The sequence below is a fragment of the Oryzias latipes genome, chromosome 23 (assembly GCF_053564925.1).
Source record: "Oryzias latipes strain Hd-rR chromosome 23, Olatipes_Hd-rR_3.1".
Lineage (NCBI taxonomy): Eukaryota > Metazoa > Chordata > Actinopteri > Beloniformes > Adrianichthyidae > Oryzias > Oryzias latipes.
Genome location: NC_136259.1, coordinates 4,418,315 through 4,431,739, shown reverse-complemented (window position 1 = coordinate 4,431,739; position 13,425 = coordinate 4,418,315). Strand labels below are relative to the sequence as shown.

At 41.0% G+C, this 13,425-nt stretch overlaps 1 non-coding gene across 1 annotated transcript; it reads right to left on the bottom strand.

Moving 5' to 3' along the window:
- Window positions 1-9,221: 9,221 nt before the first annotated feature.
- Window positions 9,222-9,293, bottom strand: trnaq-cug (transfer RNA glutamine (anticodon CUG)). The gene has a single exon. It is a non-coding gene; the product is annotated as a tRNA-Gln (tRNA).
- Window positions 9,294-13,425: the final 4,132 nt, after the last annotated feature.

Here is a 13,425-nt window from a genome sequence, read left to right as displayed (position 1 = left end):
TTGATGAAAATTCCAACGACGAGTTTTCGTTTGTATCTGGTGCTCAAGGTGCTTTTTTGAGAAAATTCCAGATGGCGGCCTTTTCCCAAGGTCAAAGGTCAACGACACTTCTGGGGTATTTGTAGACTGGAGCTGGCAGCAAGTGTGTGCAATTGCGTGAAAATCGTTCAAACAAAAGTGTCTTTTCCCCATATTGTGGGAAAACACGAAAATCGCCAATTCTCAGAGTTCGCCACAAAATGGCCGCCAAGCCGTAGGTCGTGTGGCCGTCCCATAATGATTTCAAAACATCTTTGGGATATCCCCGACACGTGTGTCTTGGTTTCGCGGCTGTATTTTGAAGTACATTTTGTTCGGCCCCATACGCGATTTTCGGCCCATTCATTTTTTTGACGGGATCGCTGGCCGTGATGTCATCGTCTTCGGGGGGGTGACGTTGACTTTGTGGAAAATTCATTTGCAATTTATCCCAGGTGTGTGCACGTTTTGGTGACTTTTCGAGCATGCGGCGAGGGGGCAAATTCTCGCTGAAAGGCGGCGAAGTCGTCGTTCCAACTGCGAAAACAATATGGTCCTTGCAGTCAGTGACTGCTGCTGCGGGCCATAATAATAATGAAACAAAGCAGAAACAATATAGAAGTTTTTGCAGTCAGGTGGCCTATGTATTTCAATGCGGCCTGTCTTTTACTATAGGCTGGGCCAGTCTTTTTGGCTTTAAACCCGTCTTTTGAGGGCTTTTTGGGGCTTTTTTGTGTTTTTGTCGTCATTTTTGCGACTACAATTTTGACGTTTTTGCGTTGGTGTTGTGCGTGTGTGTGTGTATTTTTGTTGCGTTACACTATTGTCGTGTTGTTTTGTGCTTTGGGCGACTTTTGACCCCATTTTTGGGCGTTTTGACGCGTTTTTTTGACGTTTTGGACTTTTTGAGTGTTCGACCCTCGTACCAGTTACAATATGGTCCTTGCAGTCTATGACTGCTGCGGGCCATAATAATGAAACAAAGCAGAAACAATATAGAAGTTTTTGCGTTTAGGATTTCCTATGTATTTCAATGCGGCCTGTCTTTTACTATAGGCTGGGCATGTCTTTTTGGCTTTAAACCCGTCTTTTGAGGGCTTTTTGGGGCTTTTTTGTGTTTTTGTCGTCATTTTTGCGACTACAATTTTAACGTTTGTGCGATGGTGTTGTGCGTGTGTGTGTGTTTTTTTGTTGCGTTACACAATTGTCGTGTCGTTTTGTGCTTTGTGGGACTTTTGACCCCATTTTTTGGCGTTTTGACGCGTTCTTTTGACGTTTTGGACCTTTTTGAGTGTTCGACCCTCGTACCAGTTACAATATGGTCCTTGCAGTCTATGACTGCTGCGGGCCATAATAATAATGAAACAAAGCAGAAACAATATAGAAGTTTTTGCAGTCAGGTGGCCTATGTATTTCAATGCGGCCTGTCTTTTACTATAGGCTGGGCATGTCTTTTTGGCTTTAAACCCGTTCTTTGAGGGCTTTTGGGGGCTTTTTTGTGTTTTTGTCGTCATTTTTGCGACTACAAATTTGTCGTTTGTGTGGGGGTGTTGTGCGTGTGTGTGTGTTTTTTTGTTGCATTACACAATTGTCGTCTCGTTGTGTGCTTTGGGCGACTTTTGACCGCATTTTTTGGCGTTTTGACGCGTTTTTTTGTCGTTTTGGACTTTTTGAGTGTTCGACCCTCGTAGCAGTTACAATATGGTCCTTGCAGTCTATGACTGCTGCGGGCCATAATAATGAAACGAAGCAAAAACAATATAGAAGTTTTTGCAGTCAGGTGGCCTATGTATTTCAATGCGGCCTGTCTTTTACTATAGGCTGGGCATGTCTTTTTGGCTTTAAACCTGTCTTTTGAGGGCTTTTTGGGGCTTTTTTGTGTTTTTGTCGTCATTTTTGCGACTACAGTTTTTACGTTTTTGCGTTGGTGTTGTGCGTGTGTGTGTGTATTTTTGTTGCATTACACAATTGTCGTGTTGTTTTGTGCTTTGGGCGACTTTTGACCCCATTTTTTGGCATTTTAACGCGTTTTTTTGACGTTTTGGACCTTTTTGAGTGCTCGACCCTCGTACCAGTTACAATATGGTCCTTGCACTCTGTGAGTGCTGCGGGCCATAATAATAATAATGAAACGAAGCAGAAACAATATAGAAGTTTTTGCAGTCAGGTGGCCTATGTATTTCAATGCGGCCTGTCTTTTACTATAGGCTGGGCATGTCTGTTTGGCTTTAAACCCGTCTTTTGAGGGCTTTTTTGGGCTTTTTTGTGTTTTTGTCGTCATTTTTGCGACTACAATTCTAACGTTTGTGCGATGGTGTTGTGCGTGTGTGTGTGTATTTTTGTTGCGTTACACAATTGTCGTGTCGTTGTGTGCTTTGGGCGACTTTTGACCCCATTTTTTGGCGTTTTGACGCGTTTTTTTGACGTTTTGGACCTTTTTGAGTGTTCGACCCTCGTACCAGTTACAATATGGTCCTTGCAGTCTATGACTGCTGCGGGCCATAATAATAATAATGAAACAAAGCAGAAACAATATAGAAGTTTTTGCAGTCAGGTGGCCTATGTATTTCAATGCGGCCTGTCTTTTACTATAGGCTGGGCATGTCTTTTTGGCTTTAAACCCGTCTTTTGAGGGCTTTTTGGGGCTTTTTTGTGTTTTTGTCGTCATTTTTGCGACTACAATTTTGACGTTTTTGCGTTGGTGTTGTGCGTGTGTGTGTCTATTTTTGTTGCGTTACACAATTGTCGTGTCGTTTTGTGCTTTGGGCGACTTTTGACCCCATTTTTTGGCGTTTTGACGCGTTTTTTTGACGTTTTGGACCTTTTTGAGTGTTCGACCCTCGTAGCAGTTACAATATGGTCCTTGCAGTCTATGACTGCTGCGGGCCATAATAATTAAGTTGCAAATTACACAAAAGAGGAATGCATGAAAAGATGAGGCTGGAGGAAGGACATGAATCTCTTTAATAATAAATAATATCAATACAAATACGTGTTTTTTTCCTGCGGGACTGGAGACGAAACAAAATCAATGCATCTCTATTACTGTGCGTGAATAAATTCTATGAGTTTTGCGGGTGCGGGCGGGAGTGTAACGCACACGTTGCGGGAGCGGGCGGGATTGGTCAGAAATTCAGCGGGCGGGAGCGGGATGAAGAAAATAGTCCCGCGCAGGGCTCTACCCTACGGCATCACGTTGTCTGTGACGTCACATGATGTCTGTCGGACACTGCCGGCTAGCGTTGTCATAGACATTTACATGAGCGTGATGGCTGCATTAAAAGTTGGGAGAAAGCGGGAGAGTCCTATTTGGGACTTTTTTGAATATAACAGCGTAGAAAACTAAAGTAAGTGCCTTGTAGTCGAAGCAGGAGACAAAATTTGTGGAACGCTCCTCAAAGGGAAAAAACCCTACGAAAAGTACATTTAAAAAGCGCACACAAAAACGCAAATCAACACTACCTACAAGCTAGCCTGTCGCCCGCCCTCCCCCGAAAAAGAAGCAAGAGCAGGGAACGTAATGCTGTTGTCGGCTGTTGTATTTTAATTTAAGGATGGTTGTACTTGTGTCCTCTGAATAATAAGTGTTTCAAAATGGATCTTTGATTGAGTTTTTATTATACAATACTTATTCTGATGATTTTGAATCATGCACCTGACAAATATCCTAATTTACAAAAAAAAGAAGAAAAAACTAAAACTAACACTAAAACTAGGGCTGCACGATATGAAGAAAACTTGCGATATGCGATATCAGTGATTAATATTGCGATAACGATATAATTTGCGGTATATAAACAATTAGCAAAACAACCAAAAATATTATTCCCATTCCATTACAACAGCTTAAAAATTATACTACAAAGGACCCTTGTTGACATAGGAGGTAAACATACAACATAATAGGGCGCCATCCGATTAGTTAACAACGTGAAGGGGTCCATCTGATTGGTCAAATGCGCAAAGGGATTCATTCAATCCATTTAACACTTCAAGCTGCCATAAAATTGTTTGGCCACATCTAAGGTAACCATTTATTGCAAATTTGCTGTCTTTTGCGGTATGCATATTGCACAGCTTGAAATTGCGATAACGATAAATTTGCAGTATATTGTGCAGGCCTAACTAAAACTAATAAAAACTAAACTAAAACGAAGCAATTTCAAAAAATAAAAACTAGTAAAGCTGCCTCTAAAAACTAATTAAAACTAAATAAATTTAAAAACAAAACTTCAAAACGAAATAAAAACTAAAACTAATAAAAAATCCGAAACTATTATAACCTTGATGTGTTCATGAGTATGTACTTTCTTCTGCATATCAATGCTTCTTTGATGAAGACTTTGTATTTTCTTGGTGATTTTTCAGCTTTCTTTGCTTTTTTTGTCTTTGCTGTTTACATCGTCAGGAATGTCCTCTTAGCAACCTTTGCTGCAACTTTCAAATCAGAGAAACAAAATGTTTTTTTTTTTACCTTAGCCTCATGTTTTTGATGGATTTGTCTCTTTTTAGAGGAAATGATTAACATGTCTGCTCAGAGAGCTTTTTGGAGAAATGTAAAGTTTAGTTTGGCTCCTGTTGCCAAAAAAATGTCTCCAACAAACATGCATTTGTGTGACTGACAGAGCGTCTTAAAGGCATGAAGACAGGAGCCCTCATGGGCCTCCTACACCAGGCTTTTGGGATAAAAAAAGAAGCTAATTTTAAAAACTTCAAACTTCAAAGCCAGTTTGCGTATTTTGCAGCCATTTTAATTGAAAATAACAAACCTTTAAAAAATATATTTTCATTGCTTAATCTAAAATAATGTGCAGAAAACAAGCATCATCAGACAATTGAAACAACTTTTTTACCCCTAGGAAACATAATCAGGAAACACAGCATTAATTTTCATTGTTATGCCGACGATACGCAGTTGTATTTATCCATGAAGCCTGACCAGAATGACCAGATAGAGAAACTGAACGCCTGCATCAGTGACATCAAGACCTGGATGACAATTAATTACCTCCTCTTGAACCCAGAAAAAACTGAGGTCATTATACTTGGTCCTAAAAACCTCAGAGATGCTCTGTCTGCTCAGATAGTCTCCCTGGATGGTATAAGTATAGCCCCCAATTCCACAGTTATAAACCTTGGGGTTTTACTTGACCAGGATTTATCATTTAAGGCTCACATATCTCAGGCATGTAGAACTGCCTTTTTTCACCTGCGGAATATTTTTAAGATCAGAAATATACTTTCTAAGAGTGATGCTGAAAAACTCATCCATGCATTTGTTACGTCGAGGCTGGATTACTGTAACTCCTTGTTAGCAGCGTGTCCTAAGAGTTCCTTAAGAAGTCTCCAGCTTGTTCAGAACGCAGCAGCTAGATTGTTAGCTGGAACCAGCAGAAGAGATCACATCACTCCTGTGTTAGTTTCGCTCCATTGGCTCCCAGTTGATTCTAGAATTAAGTTCAAGATCCTCCTGTTAACCTATAAGGCCTTACATGGAATGGCCCCGTCCTATATTAAGGACCTCATAGTCCCTTACCAACCAATCAGAACACTTCGCTCGCAAAATGCAGGACTGCTTGTGGTTCCTAGAATTAGTAAAAGTACGGTTGGAGGTAGAGCGTTTAGCCACCAAGCCCCTGTCTTATGGAATAAACTCCCAGCTCATATAAGAGAGGCCAACTCAGTTTCTACATTCAAAGCTAGACTGAAAACATTCCTCTTTGGACAGGCTTATTGTCAGACTAGTTAGTATTCAGAGATTATTTAACTTAATGTTAGTTTGTTTAAATTAAACTTAATAATAACTATTTCTTTTAAAAGGCTGCTAGAAGTTGAAGCTGGGGTAACTATGGTACACTGGGGTTCTGTCCTCTTTCCTTTTTTACTTCTACCCTTCCTCTCCTCTATTCTTGATCATAATTTATCATTTAGTTCTCCATGCCTCTGTTTGGTGCAGTGCGATTCATGTATTGTCCCTCTTTTCCTCTCCCCTCCTGGGGAGTGGGAGTGCTTCCAGACTCCAGTTGGCTCATCCGTGCTCCAGTTCCTGACCGTTTACCTCGCCTTTGCTCCTGCTCCTACACCTGGCTGTGGATCCTGCCTCTGGCTCATCTCTGGCTCGTCTCTGCTCTGTACCTGACCGAGTACCTCGTCTCTGCTCCTGCTCCTACACCTGGCTGTGGTTCCTGTCTCCGGCTCGACTCGCGCCTTTGACTGTCCCGATAACCACGGCTGGATGAAGCTCGTCTGCTGGACTTTTATATATGTAGTTGTAGATTTAGATAAGTTAATTCTTCTCTAAGATTTCTGGTAAATCGCCTGTCCGTCCTGGGGGAGGATCCCTCCTTCATGTGGGCACCCCTGAGGTTTCTTCGTTTTTTCCGGAATCCGGTTTTTTTGGGAGTTTTTCCTTACCGCGAAGGGGGGTCTAAGGGCAGGGATGCCAGTATAGCTTAGTCAGTTTGTTAGTTCATTTTAGTATTTCCCTATTGAACTCTTTGTATTCGTGATCCTTTTGATTTCATGTTTTACTTCGAAGCCCATCGAGACGACTGTTGTTGTGATTTTGGGCTATACAAATAAAATTGAATTGAATTGAATTGAATTGAACTTTTCTTGTTGTCTTTGCTGCTCATTTGTGTCGACACAAATTTTCATTTTAGACTAAATAAAATCAAAGCCGAGGACATATCTGATGGTTTGTTGGAGAAAGAGCGCCCTCAAGTGGACAAAAGGAGAATCTCGCCAAACTACTCACCACAGTCGCAGAAAATTAAATTAAAGATGCAACCAGATATGTAAAAGCACCCAAACATAAACAACAGATCAGAATTAAAGGACTTCAAAGAAAAAGCAGAAAAGGTGTCATGTCTCCGGAGACATGGCGTTTAAATAAGAGCTTAGCTGAAAGAATAGATGGCTCCATCAGCCGGGCTCTCAGGACCAATGAGAACATCCAGTGGCCCCAACAGAGCATCAAGACCCCGAACGGCCAGCCCCACGCCTCCTGCCTTGTTCCGCAACGCCACACAAGCTGGTTCGGCCACGTTCTCCATCTTCCCTCTCAGCATCTGACGCAAGTCATTTAGCAGTTTAACCCAGGAGCTGCGGGCTGGAAATGACCTCAAGGCCGACCCCCGCACTCGGTGGACAGACGGTTGCTGTGAACGAGGCTGAGCTTCTGGTACAAGACCAAAAAAAAAGGAAACCCCTAGGTATTTTTTGGTCGGCTTTAATGTAGCCGACCAAGGCGAGAGCCTTGAAGATGACTGGGGGAAGTGGGTGGGGGGTGGAGGGTCTGAGATCCTGTGAGTACTTTAGACATGTCCAGTCACCCATAGAAATCCATCGCTTCAGCCAAAAGAAGTCAATTCAGTCGCCACTTTTTCCATGTTGGAGCCAGAAATCGTCAGTGAGCAGTGATTGGTCCAAGTCGGTCTGCATTAACGTTTCCATGGCAACCACTCTCACCAGTCAGGAGTGAGCTTGTTAGAGGACCACACCCCTTTCACAGTTGTTCTTGATCATTTTAGATGAGTTTAGTAAGATAAAAACAAAAAATTTAAAACAACCATAGCTAAGAATTGTGGGAATGATCAGCTGTTAAGGTCCTAAAGTGATATATGGACAAAGATGGAGCCATAAGGAGTGAAGTTCCTCCTTGATAGACACAGAGTAACACCGCTGCTGGAGAAAACACACAAATGCAGAAAGGTTTTGCTGATTTAGCAAACACTGTTGTGTTAAAGTGACAATGTTGGCAAACCTACGTATAAATGTGAAATGCAGTAAGCCAGACGGAAGTCTGGTGGAGATAAATGCTTTGATGATGCTCAGAACCTTCTGTCCTTCATCTACGGTGGCCGACAGGGCTCACACTACACACAAAAGAAACAACGCAACGGCATTACCCGCGGCACAAAAAAATAAACCACAGCACAACGGAAATGACGGAAAAAGAGAAAATAAGGACTTTTTTTTTCCTGCCGCCGGAAAAAAAACAATTCAGTTCCAAACAATTCGGCGCTCCTGAGAGCTACGTGATATTTGGACAAGATTAGGGTGTTTTCTTATTAGATAAAGTAATTTACCCAGCTCTCCACATAGTGACATCTCCATCTAACGCTTTTTGTCTTTTTTTTTTTTTTTATTACGCCTTTCAAGTCGTAAATTTACAAGAAGAAATCTCGTACATTTACAAGTTTTAATCTCATAAATTTACGACTCAGAATTATAGATTAACAAGGAAAAAACACCAAAGTTTTCCGTTTATCAGAGCGTAGCTTGAAGATGAAATATGTGGAGCCTTTTCTGAAGCTTTATTCCAGGATAGGTTTTAAAAAACAAAGAGATTCTGAACCTTTTTACTACTCAAAATCAGATTATTGTCAGTGTAGCCGTCTTTCCAGGGTTCAGTGTCGGTAAAGCGGAGTTTCATATGTAAGATAAGAATCTCGAAGACACGTTTGGGTGTAGAGGACCGCTGCAGCCTTTATTTTCCTTTTCATTCACATAACCTGAAGTTCATTTGTCATCTTACGGCATCAACCTGTCATCCAAACACAAATGTGGAAGTAAATAGTGTTACATACGCCCCCTCCTCCAGATGAAACGTCCCGTTTCAACATAAAACAACAAAGAGAAATGAAAATAGTCTGTTGTATTAGCAGAAGAACGTTAACAATCCCAAGTGCTCCTCCTCAGACGAAGGCATCACACAGACGTAGAGATCTGGTCTTTGATGGAGGAAGAAAGGATTAAAGTGGACATCTGCAGGGACACCGACGTCTTCATCATCGGGCTGCAGAGATCCTGCAAACCACCCATCAATAAATAAAACATTAATAAATCATAAATCAAACAAATGAGCTTCCAAACATTTGTAACGTTATCAATAAACATTCAGGTCACCTGTTTAATTAAGTTTAGCTAGCAGTCAGTCAGCATCATCAACTGACTGAGAAAAACACATTGCTCAAGATGCTAATTATCCTAATGTGGTTTAAAGTGCTAGCATTACAATCAGCATGGTGGGATATTTTCTACACTAACATTGAAGAGCATAGAATCTTTACAACAAGAATATGGTTTCTAGAGGCCAGGAAACTGAAGTTATGTACACAAATGTCTGTTATTTTAATTCTTTCGTTTGAGTTGCTGCATTGTTTAGATCCACGTAACAATGATGAGTTAAGAGAGTTTCAAGGTTCCACTGAGATTTGAACTCAGACTACTGGATTCAGAGTCCAGAGTGCTAACCACTACACCATAGAACCCTACAAGCATATGCTTTGTTACATGTTTCTATAAGAACAACTGTAAAAATTGGAAACTATGGTAACCGAGATAAAGACTTATAATTAAAATAAATATATATAAAAAATAATATGACACATTGTGGACACTAACAGTGAAGATCATAGAATTTTCTTTCGTCTGTTCCTAGAGGTCAGAAAACTAAAGACATGTTTGAGGTTGTTTGTTATTTTGAAATCAAAACATTGAAGCACTAAGGAGAGTCAGTTTGGTTTGAAGGTTCTACTGAGATTTGAACTCAAACTCCTGGATTCAGAGTGCTAACCACTACACCAGGGGTGTTAATAGAACCCTATTAACACTTACATTTTACAGCTTAAAAATCCCAACGATGAGTTTTCGTTTGTATCTGGTACTAAAGGTACTGTTTTTTTTTAAATTAAAGATGGCGGCCTCTTTCGGGGTCAAAGGTCGGCGAAACTCCAGAGTTGGTTATAGAGTTAAGCGAGCGGAATGTGTGTAAAATTTTGTGAAAATCGCTGATTAAAAATAGCTAAGATTTTAAGGATAGCTAAGATCGCAACAGTTTCAAATTTGCTACTCACAGGCCGTTACAAATCTACAACTTTTAATTCCAACTTTTTTTCTACAGTATCTCGTCATTGATGCCCTAGAAGTTACAAAACGATCGTTAAGAATCCCAAGGACGGGTTTTTCTTTGTCTCTGGAAGTAAAGGGGCTTTTTTTTCATTCAAGATTGCGGCTTCTTCCCACGGTCAAAGGTCAACAAAACTTCTGTGGTGTCTGTAGACTCAAGCTAGCAGCACGTGTGCGCAATTTCATGAAAATTGACGAACAAAAATGTCGTTTAGAGGTCCTGACCCTCATCCCAGCTGCTTATCACTCTTCCATAAACCTCCCTAATGCATGCTGGAGGTCCTGGCTCAAAGACGTAGAGAGGATTTCCTCTCTACTAGCATGACAGAGTTGAATGCCTTCTCCAAATCCTGAAAGACTGGATGAGCAACTCCTATGAACCCTCCAGCACCATACAGAGCATATAGAGCTGGTCCAATGTTCCACACCTGTCAGGATCAGTGTGGACACAATATGCACGACGCAGAAAGATCCAGAATCCAAAGTTCCTTTTATTAGGAGACAAACTGGAAATGAAGGTAAGATGATCGTAGCTCTCGTACAAACACACAAAACAATCCGACAACGAATGCAAGGGAGACCTAGACTATAAAACAGGAAGAGTGATTAACCCCTGTGCTATCCTAGGCACTTTAACATTGGGAGTTGGGTCATCTAGACCCACTAGACAGTGCTCTGAACCTTTTTTCTTCAATGATTTGTGATCTTCACTGGTGTCCATGGATTACATGAAATCTTTCCACCTTCATCCACCTTTGTCATGGTAGGGAGAACACGTCAATGGAAGGGTGGGGTCATCTTAGAGAGCACAAGGGTTAAACAATTACAAACAGGTGCACACAACAGGGGGGGGGACAGGTGATAACACTGAGGGAGAATTACACTGGGAAGGAGGAGTCCAGACATTTGAAATGAGAGGACAACAGGAAGTAACACAATTAACCAAAATAAAAGCAGAAAAACCGCACTGGCCCCAATACCTCACACAGCCAGGATGGAAACAACACTGTTTTTCCTGGATCTGATCTGTTGTTCCTGGATCTGATCTGTTGTTCCTGGATCTGATCTGTTGTTCCTGGATCTGATCTGTTGTTCCTGGATCTGATCTGTTGTTCCTGGATCTGGATCTTCAACTGTCAGACTAACTCTAATCTCTTAAAACCCTTGCATAGACTTTCCCATGGAGGCTTAGGAGAGTGATTCCCCAGTAGTAAGGAATCACCCTCTGCCCCCCCTCTCAAAGAGGGAACCAGCGCTCCTGTCTGCCAGTCCAGTAGTACTTTCCCCACTGCCATGCAATGCTGTAGAGACGTGTCAACCAAGACAGTCCCACAGCATTCAGAGACTTGAGGGACTTGAGGACTTCATCCACTCCTGCTGCTTTGCCACAGAGGAGCTCGTCGACGACCTCAGTGACTTCAGCTTGGCTGATCTGGTCTTCTTCATTCAGTAGAGGGTCTGGTACGATGGGTTGGGGGGGATAGGCAAACACTTCCAGGTGAGTAGAAGTGAGGATGAATTGGAGGGACTAGGTAGCCATGAAAAATCTAACATTGTGTTGTGAAGTCTAAAGTAAAGCAGCAAAAAAGGAAAGATAAAGGTGACTTAGATGTAACAATTTCCATCGTGATTTTCTGAACCGCTCTTAGTCCGGCTTGTCACCTAGGACCTGTTTGCAATGGGAGACCCTAACAAGAGGGTTAACCCAATACAGCACAGCTTCTAGGATCACTCAAGCCCTCAAACCCCTCCACCACGGTAAGGTGGCGGTTCACGGAGGGGATTTTTATTTTATTTATTTATTTCAACCATTAATAGTAAATACACTGAAATACAGTCAGTACAATAAAAAAATAACATATTTATCAAACTCATTACAGAAATGATGAAATCCGGTTCTGATCAGATAGTTTCTTTTCAAGTAACAAAATCTTTTTTATTTTAAATTGTGTATGTGTGTATGTGTGGGTGTGTATTTGTGCTTTTTCCTGCTTTGCTTTAGCAGCTTGATTTATTTCCAACAGTTTGTCTGTAAGGATCCCAACTTTCTTTCCACTCTGATCCTAAACTTGAACTCTCTGTCCATAGTTCTGTTTTGGTCAAAGAGCGTCTTCTTAATCGTCCAATCATCCATGGCCTAAAGTTTCTTCTCTTCTAGATGTGCATCTTTCTCAAACAGCTGTTTTTTCAAGTCAGCTATTCTTTTTTTCTATATCATGTACATTTTCTTTTGATGTCTTCTCGTCACTGGCAGCCAAATGTAAATGATAACTCTGGTTTTCATCCACCCACCCATATTCTTAACCCGCTTTATCCCTTCTGGGGTCTTGAGGATGCTGGAGCCTGTCCCAGCTACTGTTGAGCAAAGCAACGTTTCTCTTTCTACATTCTAGATGGTTCTGCCGGCCCTCCTCCGCCCCATTCTCCACCTGGACCAATATTCTAACGTGTTCTGGCCTTCAACCACCATCAGCGTCTAGGCTCTGGGTTTTATTCATCTATTGTCCGAGCTTATCCCACCAGAATAAAGACATCATCTGCCCAAAGCCTGACCGCCTAAAGACTATGGACTATTTCAGGAACATTTTTCTATTACACACACATCTTTATTATTTACATTCCTTAGATCTCTAATCAAACTTTATATGTATAGCACTTTTCCATTTGACCTAAATCAAAGTGCTAAACATTAGAAACATTTTCCACATTTAAAAACTAAAAGTGAGACAAAAAAATACAAAAAAACATCATAGAAGAACTGAAGAACTGAATGTTAGAAAAACTTATTCCACTTGACTACCTCTTCAATAAAGGCTTTTTTTATGTTCAGACATTCATTTTTATTGTGATTGAAATATAATTTATTTTCTTTTAATTTGTTTATTTTTTTAGGTTGTTGATGCTTCATTTGCAGAAATGACAACTTTGGAAAGCAAAGTGAAATAAAATGTTTTTTTTTTATTAGTAAAGTCTTTGAGTGCTATTTATAAGTTCATAACTTAGTACATTTCATATAAATGCTTTACCTTTGACTCTAGATTTGTTTCGACTGAATCTCTACTCTAATTCAGTCGACTAAAATTATATTAAAACTAACAGAATCAACAGGACTAAATTGTGACTAAAACTAAAGCTTATTTTAATTAAAATACTATTCCTACAACTAAATTAAATTCTCTGTCACATTAACCCTGGTTTTCTTTGTCTCTGTGATTTCTGTGGCGTGGCTTAAAAAGCTTTTTGAAGCGCTTCCACAGTGATGGTTTCTGTGCTTTGGTCTGTTCAGACGGCAAAGCTTCTGGTTCTTCCCTGTCCTCATGTCCTGACTCCATTGATGGAACAGGCTCTGATGGTGATGGGGGGCTGACTTCTTCCTGAGAAATCCTGAGGTCTTGAGCTTCACCAGTGTCCAGAAAGTCTAGGATGGTGGTGTCCGTTTCCTCAGCCTCCTCCTGTTCTGAGACCACATGTAGTTCTGATGCTGCATTTCGTGGC